The sequence below is a fragment of the Cryptomeria japonica genome, unplaced genomic scaffold, assembly GCF_030272615.1.
Source record: "Cryptomeria japonica unplaced genomic scaffold, Sugi_1.0 HiC_scaffold_85, whole genome shotgun sequence".
In the NCBI taxonomy this organism is placed as follows: domain Eukaryota; kingdom Viridiplantae; phylum Streptophyta; class Pinopsida; order Cupressales; family Cupressaceae; genus Cryptomeria; species Cryptomeria japonica.
Genome location: NW_026728907.1, coordinates 122,501 through 136,937, shown reverse-complemented (window position 1 = coordinate 136,937; position 14,437 = coordinate 122,501). Strand labels below are relative to the sequence as shown.

Genomic DNA, 14,437 nt, shown 5'->3' with positions numbered 1-14,437 from the left:
CCTTTTATGGAAATTAGTGAAGGCATCGCATCAAAGGTGCGCACCTCGCTGCCCACCTTGGTGTGCTCCGAGGTGCCCACCACGGTGCGCAACGCCGGTGCGAACCCGGGAGCGCCCCGATGTGTGCTCCAAGGTGCGGCGTGCACGAAGTCGGACCCCGGTTTGCCCCGGGTGCGCACCTCGCGTGCACCTTGGTGCGCACACCTTGGCTGGGTTGCGCGGCCTGGTGGGCACCATGGTGCGCACCAAGGAGCGCTCCGAAGTGTGCTCCAAGGTGCGGCATGCACGAAGTCGGAGCCCGGTTTGCCCCGGGTACGCACCTCGCGTGCACCTTCGCCGGGGTGGGCACCTCGGCTGGGTTGCGCGCCCTGGTGCGCACCAAGGAGCGCTCCGAAGTGTGCTCCAAGGTGCGGCGTGCACGAAGTCGGAGCCCGGTTTGCCCCGGGTGCGCACCTTCGCCGCGGTGCGCACCATGGCGTGCACGAAGTCGGAGCCCGGTTTGCCCCGGGTGCGCACCTCGCGTGCACCTTCGGCGGGGTTGCGCGCCCTGGTGGGCACCATGGTGCGCACCAAGGAGCGCTCCGAAGTGTGCTCCAAGGTGCGGCGTGCACGAAGTCGGAGCCCGGTTTGCCCCGGGTGCGCACCTCGCGTGCACCTTCGGCGGGGTTGCGCGCCCTGGTGGGCACCATGGTGCGCACCAAGGAGCGCTCCGAAGTGTGCTCCAAGGTGCGGCGTGCACGAAGTCGGAGCCCGGTTTGCCCCGGGTGCGCACCTCGCGTGCACCTTCGCCGCGGTGGGCACCATGGCGTGCACGAAGTCGGAGCCCGGTTTGCCCCGGGTGCGCACCTCGCGTGCACCTTCGCCGGGGTGGGCACCTCGGCTGGGTTGCGCGCCCTGGTGCGCACCAAGGAGCGCTCCGAAGTGTGCTCCAAGGTGCGGCGTGCACGAAGTCGGAGCCCGGTTTGCCCCGGGTGCGCACCTCGCGTGCACCTTCGCCAGGGTGGGCACCTCGGTGCGCACACCTTCTCAATGTTTTCTTGCCTTTTCTGGAAATTGGTGAAGGCAGCGCATCAAAGGTGCGCACCTCGGTGTGCTCCGAGGTGCGAACCCGAGAGCGCTCCGAGGTGCCCACGAAGTCGAAAGTCGGGTTAATTGCATTGTTTTCCCCGGGTGCGCTCCGAGGTGCGCAACATCGGCGCGCACCAAGGAGGGCTCCGAAGTGTGCTCCAAGGTGCGCACGATGGCGTGCACCTCTGGTGCGCACGATTCGGAGCTCGGTTTGACCGGGGTGCGCACACCTTGGCTGGGTTGCGCACCTTTTGTGCGCTCCAAGGTGCGCACGAAGTCGGAGCTCGGTTTGCCCCGGGTGCGCACCTTCGCCAGGGTGCGCACCTTGATGCGCACGCCTTGGCTGGGCTGCGCACCTTGGTGGGCGCCATGGTGCGCACCTTTCGTGCGCTCCAAGGTGCGCACGAAGTCGGAGCTCGGTTTGCCCCGGGTGCGCACCTTGGTGGGCGCCATGGTGCACTCCGAGGTGCCCAAGATTGGTGCGCACCAAGGAGCGCTCCGAAGTGCGCTCCAAGGTGCGCGCGAAGTCGAAAGTTGGGTTAATTGTCCGGTTTGCCTCGGGTGCGCACCTTGCGTGCACCTTCGCCAGGGTGGGCGCCTTGGTGCGCACACCTTGGCTGGGCTGCGCACACCTTGGCACCCGCGTTTCCTTCATTTTAAATTTTTTTTTTTTACAATCTCTCAAGTGGGAAATTCTATAATCTCAACTTTTTTTGCCTTTTCAGGAAACTTTTGAATGGAGCGCATCATTGGTGCGCTCCGAAGTGTGCTCCAAAGCTCTCTCCAGCTGCGTGCACCTGCCCCGGCCGCGCACCCGGCCCCGCCCAGCTTCGCTCACCTGTCCCGGGCGTCTGGTGCGGAACCTTAGAGTAAGAAACATCACCGTGCACCTTGGCCAACGTGCGCGACTCGACCGAGCGCGCACTGGCCGAGGTGCACACCGATTTCACCTGGGTGCGCGCGCAGCACCTCGGGCGCACCGGGGTGCGCGCACAACGCCCGGGTTGCACCGTGGCCTGTGTGCTCGGGGCGCCTCGGGTGCGCGCTCGGTGTCGCCCCCGCGCGCGCGGTAGTGCGGGCAGCGCACCCCGGCCCGGCCCGGCCCCGACGAGAACGCAAACGGGCAAAAGGTTTATTCAAATAGCATTGCGACGCCCGGCGAAAAACTAAAAAAGGGTGCAACACCGGGACTTCCCGGGAGGTCACCCATCCCAGTACTACTCCGGCCCAAGCGCGCTTAACTGCGGAGTTCTGATGGGATCCGGTGCACTAACGCTGGTATGATCGCACCCGTTATGAGCTTGTCGCAGTGTGTACTTAGCAAACCGCGACCCACGTGCGAATCCACCCCGGCCACCCACCCCCGTCGAGGTGCACACCCTCCCTCGCGAAGTGCGCCCCGTTCGCCAAGTGTGAGCCCTGCCCGGGTGCGCGCACCTTGCTAGGGCGTCGGGTGTGCACCCGGCCCGGCCTACGTGCGTGCACCTGGAGGGGGCGTCGTGTGCGTGCAGTGTCCCGTCTGCAACGCGGTGCCCACACACCACCTCGGGCGCAACGACCTGCGCTCACATGTGGGCCGAGTGCACCTTGGTGCATGTTCGGGGCGCCTCGGGTGCACGCTCGATCTTGCCCCGGTGCACCAAGGCGCTCGGTTTGCCCCGGGTGCGCACTTGGTGCAAGGTGGGCACCCAAAATAGGGATCAAGCACCAAAACACAAGTTTCGGGATGCAAAATGGGACCCAAGGACCACAAATGCGTTCCAAGACCCATGATGGGTCCACGAGAACAAAAATGTGTTCCGAGACTTAATAAACAAATATTGGGTTTTAGGAGAAGAAACATGCTCTGATGCCCAAAACGAGAATCGACCCCGAAAAGGCCACAGGCCAAAAGTGGGATGCGAGACAAAAAAAAATGGGACCCGAGGACCAAAATTGGGTTCCCAGGTCGAAGACAGGGCAACCGGACAAGAAACGACCTCTAAGGCTCGAAATGAGTCCCGACGACTAAAACTTGACAAGAAGCACCCATCAGGCACCCAACTCGACACCCATGGGATGCCGACCCACCCGGGCTTCCACCTAGCACACCTTGGCACCCACCCACCCTCGCACCCAACCTCGCACCCAACTTAGCACCTTTGAACCCACATTGGCACTCACCCTGACCCTGGCACCTTGGAACCCACATTGGCACTCACCTTGACCCTGGCACCCACCTTTGCACTCACCTTGGGACCCACCCTGGCTCCCACCTCGGCACCCACCCAGACACCCACCTTGGTTCCTTGGCACCCACCTTGGATCCTTGGCACCCACCCCGACACCCACCTTGGCACGCAACTTGGCTACTTGCCACCCACCTTGGCTCCTTGACGCCCACCCCGACAACCACCCCGTGACCTACCCTGGCTAGGGTTGGTGCACACCCACCCTGGTGCCCACCTTGGCACCCACCCTATGACCCACCTTGGCACGCACCTTAGTACCCACCCCGTTACCCACCCTAGGACCCACCCCGTGACCCACCTTGGCCAGGGTGGGTGCACCCACCCTGGTGCCCACCTTGGCACCCACCCATCCTAGCACCCAGCCTGTGACCGGGCTTGGAACCCAACCTTGCACCCGCACCCGTCTTGGCCAGTGTGGGTGCGCACCCATCCTGGCACCCACGTTGTGACACACCCTTTAACCCACGCACCCTAGCACCCACGTTGGCACCCACCTTGGAACCCAACCTAGCAACTTGGCACCCACCCCGTGACCCACCTTGGCATCCACCATAGCAGTCGCCGACTTGGCACCCACCTCGGCACCCACCTTGACACTTGTGGACCCACCTTGCCACTCACCCTAGCATCGACCCATCCTAGCACCCACCCTGGCACCTTTGCACCCTAGCACTCACCCATCCTAGCACCTAACCTGTGACCCACCTTGACACTCACCCTCGCACCCACCTTGGAACCCAACCTAGCACCCACCCACCCTGACACCAACCCTAGCACCTACCCACCCTTGCACCCACCCTGTGACCCATCTTGGCACCCACCCATCCTACCACTCAACCTATCACCCACCTTCTCACCCACCTTGGCATCCACCTTAGCACCCACCCACACTGGCACCTTGGCACCCACCTCGGGCAAGGTGGGTGCACACCCACCCTGGCACCCAATTTAGAACCCACCGAGCATGTTACCCACCTTGGCACCCACATTGCAGCCCACCCTAGTACCCACCCTATGACCCACATTGGCATCCACACCCTAGCACCCAGGCACCTCGACACCCGCCTTGACACCCACCCTAGCACTGAACCTGTGACCCACCTTGGAACTCACCCTAGAACCCACCCACCCTGTGAACCACCTTGGCATCCACCTTAGCACCCACCCACCTTGGCACCCACTCTAGCACTCACCCATCCTAACACCCAACTTGTTACCCACCTTGGCACCCGCCCTCGCGTCCACCTTGAAACCCACCCTAGCACCCACCCACGCAGGAGCCCACCTTGGCACCCAACCTAACACCCACGCATCCTGGCACCCAACTTGTGACCCACCTTGGAACCCACCCTAGTACCCACCTTTGAACCCACTATATCACCAACCCACCTTGGCACCCACCCTATGACCCTCTTTGGAATCCACCCTAGCACGCACCCACCCTGGCACCCACCATGGAGCGCACCCTAGCACCCACCCACCTCGGCACGCACCTCAACACCCACCTTGGTGTGCGCACTGCGCCAACCTCTCAAAGACCCTATGTGGTGCGCTCCAAAGTGTACACCTTTGGTGCGCTCCAAGGTGCGCACCTTTGGTGCACACCGAGGTGCACACCAAAGTGTGCACCGAGGTGAGCACCAAAGTGCACTCCAGGGTGCACACCAAGGCGTGCACCTTTGGTGCGGTCAATGCAAACGAATTCGGAAGTTGGGGTCGATGTCCTAATCGCTGCTGCAGACTACACGTATGAGAATCGGACAAATAGCTTTATATAGGGGAGGTGTTGCGTTTGATGGGTCGACTCCCCTGGTTGTGTGCACTGCACCAACTTCAAAGACCCTGTCTTGTTTAAGAAGTCAAAAGTTGGGGTGGATGTCCTAATCATTGCTGCAGTCTACGCATGTATGAGAATCAGACAAATAGCTTATATAGGGGAGGTGTTGCATTCGGTGGGTTGACTCCCCTGGTTGTGCGCACTGCGCCAACCTCAAAGACCCCGCATAGCAGAAGAAGTCGGAAGTCGGATTTTGGTGAGCACCAAGGCGTGCACCTTTGGTGCGGTCAACGCAGACGAATTCAGAAGTTGGGGTGGATGTCCTAATCGTTGTTGCAGGCTACACATGTATGAGAATCAGACAAATAGCTTATATAGGGGAGGTGTTGGGTTTGATGGGTCAACTCCCTTGGTTGTGCGCATTACGCCAACCTCAAAGACCTTGTTTTCGTTAAGAAGTCAAAAGTTGGGGTCAATGTCCTAATGGCTCCTGCAGGCTACACATGTATGAGAATCGGACAAATAGCTTATATAGGGGAGGTGTTGGGTTTGATGGGTCGACTCCCCTGGTTGTGCGCATTACGTCAACCTCAAAGACCTTGTTTTCGTTAAGAAGTCAAAAGTTGGGGTCGATGTCCTAATTGCTCCTGTAGACTACACATGTATGAGAATCAGACAAATAGCTTATATAGGGGAGGTGTTGGGTTTGATGGGTTGACTCCCCTAGTTGTTCGCATTACACCAACCTCAAAGACCTTGTTTTCGTTTAGAAGCCGAAAGTTGGGGTCGATGTCCTAATTGCTCCTGCAGGCTACGCATGTATGAGAATCAGACAAATAGCTTATATAGGGGAGGTGTTGGGTTTGATGGGTCGACTCCCCTGGTTGTGCGCATTGCGCCAACCTCAAAGACCCTGCATTGCGGATGAAGTCGAAAGTCAGAGTTTGGTGTGCTACAAGGTGTGGTCGAAGGTGCTCACCTAGGTGTGCACCTTTGGAGCACAGGAAAAGTGCCCTCCAAAAGTGCGCACCTTTGGAGTGCACAAAAGTGCCCTCCAAAAGTGCGCACCTTTGGAGCGCAGAAAAGTGCCCTCCAAAAAGTGCCCTCCAAAAGTGCGCACCTTTGGAGCGCAGAAAAGTGCCCTCCAAAAAGTGCCCTCCAAAAGTGCGCACCTTTGGAGCGCAGAAAAGTGCCCTCCAAAAAGTGCCCTCCAAAAGTGCGCACCTTTGGAGCGCAGAAAAGTGCCCTCCAAAAGTGCGCACCTTTGGAGCGCAGAAAAGTGCCCTCCAAAAAGTGCCCTCCAAAAGTGCGCACCTTTGGAGCGCAGAAAAGTGCCCTCCAAAAAGTGCCCTCCAAAAGTGCGCACCTTTGGAGCGCAGAAAAGTGCCCTCCAAAAAGTGCCCTCCAAAAGTGCGCACCTTTGGAGCGCAGAAAAGTGCCCTCCAAAAAGTGCCCTCCAAAAGTGCGCACCTTTGGAGCGCAGAAAAGTGCCCTCCAAAAAGTGCCCTCCAAAAGTGCGCACCTTTGGAGCGCAGAAAAGTGCCCTCCAAAAGTGCGCACCTTTGGAGCGCACAAAAGTGCCCTCCAAAAGTGCGCACTTTTGGTGCGCACCAAGGCGCTGGTTCGGTCGTTGCAGGCGAGTTCGGAAGTTGGGGTCGATGTCCTGAGCGGAGGTGCAAACTACACAGGTGTCGGAATCGGACAAATAGCTTATATAGGGGAGGTGTATGCTTCGATGGGTCGACTCCCCAGGTTGAGCGCACCGCGCCAACCTCAAAGACCCTACGGTATGGATGAAGTCGGAAGTTGGGTCCGATGACCAATTCGATTAGTAGGTATGCTCATGAGGTCGGAATTTGGGTCCGATGACCTGCCATGTGCAGGAAGGCGAATGTTGACACTGTGCGTTGCAAGGTGCACACCAAGGCGCTGGTGCGGTCTTTTTAGTCGAGTTCGGAAGTTGGGGTCGATGTCCTGATCGGAGGTGCAAGCTACACAGGTGTGGGAATCGGACAAATAGCTTATATAGGGGAGGTGTATGCTTCGTTGGGTCGACTCCCCGGGTTGAGCGCACCGCGCCAACCTCAAAGACCCTACGGTATGGATGAAGTCGGAAGTTGGGTCCGATGACCGATTCGATATGTAGGCATACTCGCGAGGTCGGAATTTGGGTCCGATGACCTGCCACGTGCAGGAAGGCGAATGTTGGCACTGTGCGTTGCAAGGTGCGCACCAAGGCGCTGGTTCGGTCGTTGGAGGCGAGTTCGGAAGTTGGGGTCGATGTCTTGATCGGAGGTGCAAACTACACAGGTGTGGGAATCGGACAAATAGCTTATATAGGGGAGGTGTATGCTTCGTTGGGTCGACTCCCCGGGTTGAGCGCACCGCGCCAACCTCAAAGACCCTACGGTATGGATGAAGTCGGAAGTTGGGTCCGATGACCGATTCGATATGTAGGCATACTCGCGAGGTCGGAATTTGGGTCCGATGACCTGCCATGTGCAGGAAGGCGAATGTTGGGACTGTGCGTCGCAAGGTGCGCACCAAGGCGCTGGTGCCGTCGTTGCAGTCGAGTTCGGAAGTTGGGGTCGATGTCCTGGTCAGAGGTGCAAACTACACAGGTGTGGGAATCGGACAAATAGCTTATATAGGGGAGGTGTATGCTTCGATGGGTCGACTCCCTGGGTTGAGCGCACCGCGCCAACCTCAAAGACCCTACAGTATGGATGAAGTCGGAAGTTGGGTCCGATGACCGATTCGATACGTAGGCATATTGGCGAGGTCTGAATTTGTGTCCGATGACCTGCCATGCGCAGGAAGGCGGAATTTGGGTCCGATGACCGAGTTGATGGCGTGCCATGCGCAGAAAGGCGGAATTTGGGTCCGATGACCGAGTTGATGTTGATGGCCCGCCATGCACAGGAAGGCGGAATTTGGGTCCGATGACCGATTTGAAGGCGTGCCATACGCAAAAAGGCGGAGTTTGGGTCCGATGACCGAGTTGATATTGATGGCCCGCCATGCGCAGGAAGGCGGAATTTGGGTCCGATGACCTGACATACGCATGGAGTCCGACTCGGGGGCCGATGTTCGATTCGATGACTTGCATTGTGGGTAAAGTCGGAAGTTGTGGTCTTTGACCCGATTCGATGACCAGACTTCGGCTGCTTGAGAATCGGACAAATAACTTATATAGGGGAGGTAGTGTTCTCGAGCATCCTCCCCCCGTGCCCGTTTATGTCGATTGATGCTGGTGCTCGACTGGTTGGAGCGCTCGGATGCAAAAATCTTGCACCAGGATTTATCGATTGTGATGGACACGGCAAGTCTCCTGATTGCTATGCAGGAGCTCATCGTGAATCTCTATGCGGCCTTGGTATGGACTCGACCTGCGGAATGGTTCGGCAATGGTAGTCGCTCCAACACGTCCTTGCAATGGCCACAGAGGTGATTCGACTAGAGCTCCAGTCTAGCTTTTGGGTTGCTTGGCGGACTGGTATAGCCGCGATCGAGTTCCGGCCATGAACGTTTTAGATAGCTCTTGGGCTTTCTGGGACGGAAGTCGGAAGTTTGGGCTGTTGTCCGATTTGATGACCATTCTTCGGATGTGTGAGAATCGGACAAATAACTTATATAGGGGACTGTGTTGTCTCACGCAGCCCCCTCCGTGCCCCTCTATCTCGACCGATGTTGGTGCTTGAAAGGGTTGGGATCGCTCGGATTTATAAACGTGCACCACCATTTGTCGAGTGTGAGGGACGCGGCAGGTCTCCTAAATGCTATGCGGGCGCTCTCTGAGAATCTCTATCCGGCCTCGACACAGACTAGTCTTGCTGAATGGTTTGGCACTGGTAGTCGATCCAACACGTCGTTGTTGTGGCCGCCTAGGCGATTCGATTCGAGCCCCCGTCTAGCTTTTGGGTTGCTTGGCGGATTTTGCCCTATCCGCAAGTGAGCTCGGTCCCTAAACGTTCGAGAAACCCGATTGCTATGCGCCGACTCTCTTTCTTGCGAGCCTCCATCTAGCTTTTGGGTCTCTACGGAACGGAAGTCGGAATCTGGGACCGTTGTTTGATTCGACGAGGCAGACTACGGTTGTGCGAGAATCGGACAAATAACTTATATAGGGGAGGTGTTGACTGGAGCATTCTCCCCCGTGCCCCTCTAACTCGACCAATGCTGGCGCTCGAACGGTGGTAGCGCTCGGATTTTCATTGAGCGCCAGCATTGGTCGATTTAGAGGGGCATGCGAGATTCCCGAATGCTATGCGAGGGCTCTAACGGAAATGTCTATTGGTTTCGGTATGGATGCAATTGCGAGTGGTTCGGCAAAGGTAGTCGTTCCGATGCGTCCATGTCGTGGCCAAATCGATAATTCGATTTGAGCCCTCGTATAGCATTTGGGTCTCTCGATGTGATTCCGCATTCCAGTCCCTTTGGGCACTGCTTGAGCCGCATCCCAGGGGGTTCCCTTCCCAATAATCTGCCTCGCAACCCGATTGCTATGCGGTGAGGCTCCTCGGCCGCCTCGGAACTATCTGTGTATCAGACGCATCGCGGGATAAGGGGTTGGCAACGGTAGTCGCCCCAAGCGCGTCCGATGCTTGGACCATTCCGAGGCGGCCCTGAAGCCTCTTCCGTCTAGCCGTTGGGTCCTTCTCGCCGCATCCCTCGCCTCGCACCCCGATTGCTATGCGGTGAGGCTCCTCGGCCGCCTCGGAACTATCTGTGTATCGGACGCGTCGCGGGATAAGGGGTTGTCACTGGTAGTCGCCCCAAGCGCGTCCGATGCTTGGACCATTCCGAGGCGGCCCTGAAGCCTCTTCCGTCTAGCCGTTGGGTCCTTCTCGCCGCATCCCTCGCCTCGCACCCCGATTGCTATGCGGTGAGGCTCCTCGGCCGCCTCGGAACTATCTGTGTATCGGACGCGTCGCGGGATAAGGGGTTGTCATTGGTAGTCGCCCCAAGCGCGTCCGATGCTTGGACCATTCCGAGGCGGCCCTGAAGCCTCTTCCGTCTAGCCGTTGGGTCCTTCTCGCCGCATCCCTCGCCTCGCACCCCGATTGCTATGCGGTGAGGCTCCTCGGCCGCCTCGGAACTATCTGTGTATCGGACGCGTCGCGGGATAAGGGGTTGTCACTGGTAGTCGCCCCAAGCGCGTCCGATGCTTGGACCATTCCGAGGCGGCCCTGAAGCCTCTTCCGTCTAGCCGTTGGGTCCTTCTCGCCGCATCCCTCGCCTCGCACCCCGATTGCTATGCGGTGAGGCTCCTCGGCCGCCTCGGAACTATCTGTGTATCGGACGCGTCGCGGGATAAGGGGTTGTCACTGGTAGTCGCCCCAAGCGCGTTCGATGCTTGGACCATTCCGAGGCGGCCCTGAAGCCTCTTCCGTCTAGCCGTTGGGTCCTTCTCGCCGCATCCCTCGCCTCGCACCCCGATTGCTATGCGGTGAGGCTCCTCGGCCGCCTTGGAACTATCTGTGTATCGGACGCGTCGCGGGATAAGGGGTTGTCACTGGTAGTCGCCCCAAGCGCGTCCGATGCTTAGACCATTCCGAGGTGGACCCGAAGCCTCTTCCGTCTAGCCGTTGGGTCCTTCTCGCCGCATCCTTCGCCTCGCACCCCGATTGCTATGCGGTGAGGCTCCTCGGCCGCCTCGGAACTATCTGTGTATCGGACGCGTCGCGGGATAAGGGGTTGTCACTGGTAGTCGCCCCAAGCGCGTCCGATGCTTGGACCATTCCGAGGCGGACCCGAAGCCTCTTCCGTCTAGCCGTTGGGTCCTTCTCGCCGCATCCCTCGCCTCGCACCCCGATTGCTATGCGGTGAGGCTCCTCGGCCGCCTTGGAACTATCTGTGTATCGGACGCGTCGCGGGATAAGGGGTTGTCACTGGTAGTCGCCCCAAGCGCGTCCGATGCTTGGACCATTCCGAGGCGGACCCGAAGCCTCTTCCGTCTAGCCGTTGGGTCCTTCTCGCCGCATCCCTCGCCTCGCACCCCGATTGCTATGCGGTGAGGCTCCTCGGCCGCCTTGGAACTATCTGTGTATCGGACGCGTCGCGGGATAAGGGGTTGTCACTGGTAGTCGCCCCAAGCGCGTCCGATGCTTGGACCATTCCGAGGCGGACCCGAAGCCTCTTCCGTCTAGCCGTTGGGTCCTTCTCGCCGCATCCCTCGCCTCGCACCCCGATTGCTATGCGGTGAGGCTCCTCGGCCGCCTTGGAACTATCTGTGTATCGGACGCGTCGCGGGATAAGGGGTTGTCACTGGTAGTCGCCCCAAGCGCGTCCGATGCTTGGACCATTCCGAGGCGGCCCCGAAGCCTCTTCCGTGTAGCCGTTGGGTCCTTCTCGCCGCATCCCTCGCCTCGCACCCCGATTGCTATGCGGTGAGGCTCCTCGGCCGCCTTGGAACTATCTGTGTATCGGACGCGTCGCGGGATAAGGGGTTGTCACTGGTAGTCGCCCCAAGCGCGTCCGATGCTTGGACCATTCCGAGGCGGCCCCGAAGCCTCTTCCGTGTAGCCGTTGGGTCCTTCTCGCCGCATCCCTCGCCTCGCACCCCGATTGCTATGCGGTGAGGCTCCTCGGCCGCCTTGGAACTATCTGTGTATCGGACGCGTCGCGGGATAAGGGGTTGTCACTGGTAGTCGCCCCAACCGCGTCCGATGCTTGGACCATTCCGAGGCGGACCTGAAGCCTCTTCCCTCTAGCCGTTGGGGCTTTCTCGCCGCATCCCTCGCCTCGCACCCTGATTGCTATGCTGTGAGGCTCCTCGGCCGCCTTGGAACTATCTGTGTATCGGACGCATCGCGGGATAAGGGGTTGGCAGTGGTAGTCGCCCCAAGCGCATCCGATGCTTGGACCATTCCGAGGCGGCCCTGCAGCCTCTTCCGTCTAGCCGTTGGGGCCATCTCGCCGCATCCCCCACCTCGCACCACGATTGCTATGCGGTGAGGCTCCTTGGCCGCCTCGGAACTATCTGTGTATCGGACGCATCGCGGGATAAGGGGTTGTCACTGGTAGTCGCCCCAAGCGCGTCCGATGCTTGGACTATTCCGAGGCGGCCCTGCAGCCTCTTCCGTCTAGCCGTTGGGGCCATCTCGCTGCATCCCCCACCTCCTCGGCCGCCTCGGAACTATCTGTGTATCGGACGCATCGCGGGATAAGGGGTTGGCAGTGGTAGTCGCCCCAAGCGCGTCCGATGCTTGGACTATTCCGAGGCAGCCCTGCAGCCTCTTCCGTCTAGCCTTTGGGGCCATCTCGCCGCATCCCTCGCCTCGCACCCCGATTGCTATGCGGTGAGGCTCCTCGGCCGCCTGGGAACTATCTTCGTATCGGACGCATCGCGGGATAAGGGGTTGTCACTGGTAGTCGCCCCAAGCGCGTCCGATGCTTGGACTATTCCGAGGCGGCCCTGTGGCCTCTTCCGTCTAGCCGTTGGGGCCATCTCGCCGCATCCCCCACCTCGCACCCCGATTGCTATGCGGTGAGGCTCTTCGGCCGCCTTGGAACTATCTTCGTATCGGACGCATTGCGGGATAAGGGGTTGTCACTGGTAGTGGCCCCAAGCGCGTCCGATGCTTGGACTATTCCGAGGCGGCCCTGCAGCCTCTTCCGTCTAGCCGTTGGGGCCATCTCGCCGCATCCCCCACCTCGCACCCCGATTGCTATGCGGTGAGGCTCCTCGGCCGCCTTGGAACTATCTTCGTATCGGACGCATCGCGGGATAAGGGGTTGTCACTGGTAGTCGCCCCAAGCGCGTCCGATGCTTGGACTATTCCGACGCGGCCCTGTGGCCTCTTCCGTCTAGCCGTTGGGGCCATCTCGCCGCATCCCCCACCTCGCACCCCGATTGCTATGCGGTGAGGCTCCTCGGCCGCCTTGGAACCATCTTCGTATCGGACGCATCGCGGGATAGGGGGCTGTCACTGGTAGTCGCCCCAAGCGTGTCCGATGCTTGGACCATTCCTAGGCGGCCCTGAAGCCTCTTCCGTCTAGCCGTTGGGGCCTTCCCGCCCCATCCCTCGCCTCGCACCCCCGATTGCTATGCGGTGAGGCTCCTCGGCCGCCTTGGAACCATCTGTGTATCGGACGCATCGCGGGATAAGGGGTTGGCACTGGCAGTCGCCCCAAGCGCGTCCGATGCTTGGACCATTCCGAGGTGGCCCTGAAGCCTCTTCCGTCTAGCCGTTGGGGCCTTCCCGCCCCATCCCTCGCCTCGCACCCCGATTGATATGCGGTGAGGCTCCTCGGCCGCCTTGGAACTATCTGTGTATCGGACGCATCGCGGGATAAGGGGTTGGCACTGGTAGTCGTCCCAATCGCATCCGATGCTTGGACCATTCCGAGGCGGCCCTGCAGCCTCTTCCGTTTAGCCGTCGGGGCCTTCCCGCCGCATCCCTCGCCTCGCATCCCGATTCCTATGCGGTGAGTCTTCTCGGCCGCCGCGGAACTATACCTGTTATTGCTACTGCATCCTTCGGCTGGTAACCTCCTCTGCCGCCTTGGAACGTTCTCTTTGTCGGACGCGTCGCGGGATAAGGGGTTGGCACTGGTAGTCGCCCCAAGCGCGCCCGATGCATAGACCGCTCCGAGTCGACCTTGCTTTCAGCCTCTCACATGCATAGACCTCTCTGAGTCGACCCTGCAGCCTCTCACGTTTAGCCTTTGGAATCTCGCCTCACAACATGATTGCTATCCTTGATGCATCCCTTGCCTCGAGCCCTGATTGCTTTCTTGGCTGCATCCCTCCTCTCCTCACAGCCCGGTTGTCATCACTGCTTCATCCGTCGCTTCATGCATTCTGGCTGCTGGGCCCTTCCCACCGCACACCTCGATTGCTATCTCTTCTGCATCACACACCCCGATTGCTATCTCTGCTACATCCCTCGGCTCTCACTTCTGCATCCTTCGCCTCACACCTCGATTGCTATCAATGCTGCATCCGTAACCTCACACCCCGATTGCTATGCGGGGAGGCTCCTTGGCCGCCTTGGAAATTTCTGTGTGTCGGACGCACCGCGGGATAAGGGGTTGGCACTGGTAGTCGCCCCAAGTGCGCCCGATTCTTAGACCGCTTCGAGGTGACCTCGTAGCCTCTTTCGTCCAGGCTTCCTGCCTTCAACGCCCTTTTTACACCTCGATTGCTATGCGCGGGCTCGTTGGCGTCTATCACCTCTCTGCGAAGAGTGGCACGATGATTGTTGGGGTAAATCGTAGCAGTCCGATCTCTGGCCTTGGGCCATTGTGAGGGCTGATCGATTTCCTGTGCGCATCTCGTGTTCGCCCAGTAACAGACTCGACGACTTGTAATCGGTCTTGTTCCCGATTGTTCCTGGAGGTAGTCTTCGGAACTCTT

The 14,437-nt window shown here is 59.6% G+C and overlaps 1 non-coding gene across 1 annotated transcript; it reads right to left on the bottom strand.

Annotated features, from left to right (window-relative positions):
• Nucleotides 1-2,241: 2,241 nt before the first annotated feature.
• On the bottom strand, nucleotides 2,242-2,360 carry LOC131864454 (5S ribosomal RNA). Its single transcript, XR_009363261.1, has one exon. It is a non-coding gene; the product is annotated as a 5S ribosomal RNA (ribosomal RNA).
• Nucleotides 2,361-14,437: the final 12,077 nt, after the last annotated feature.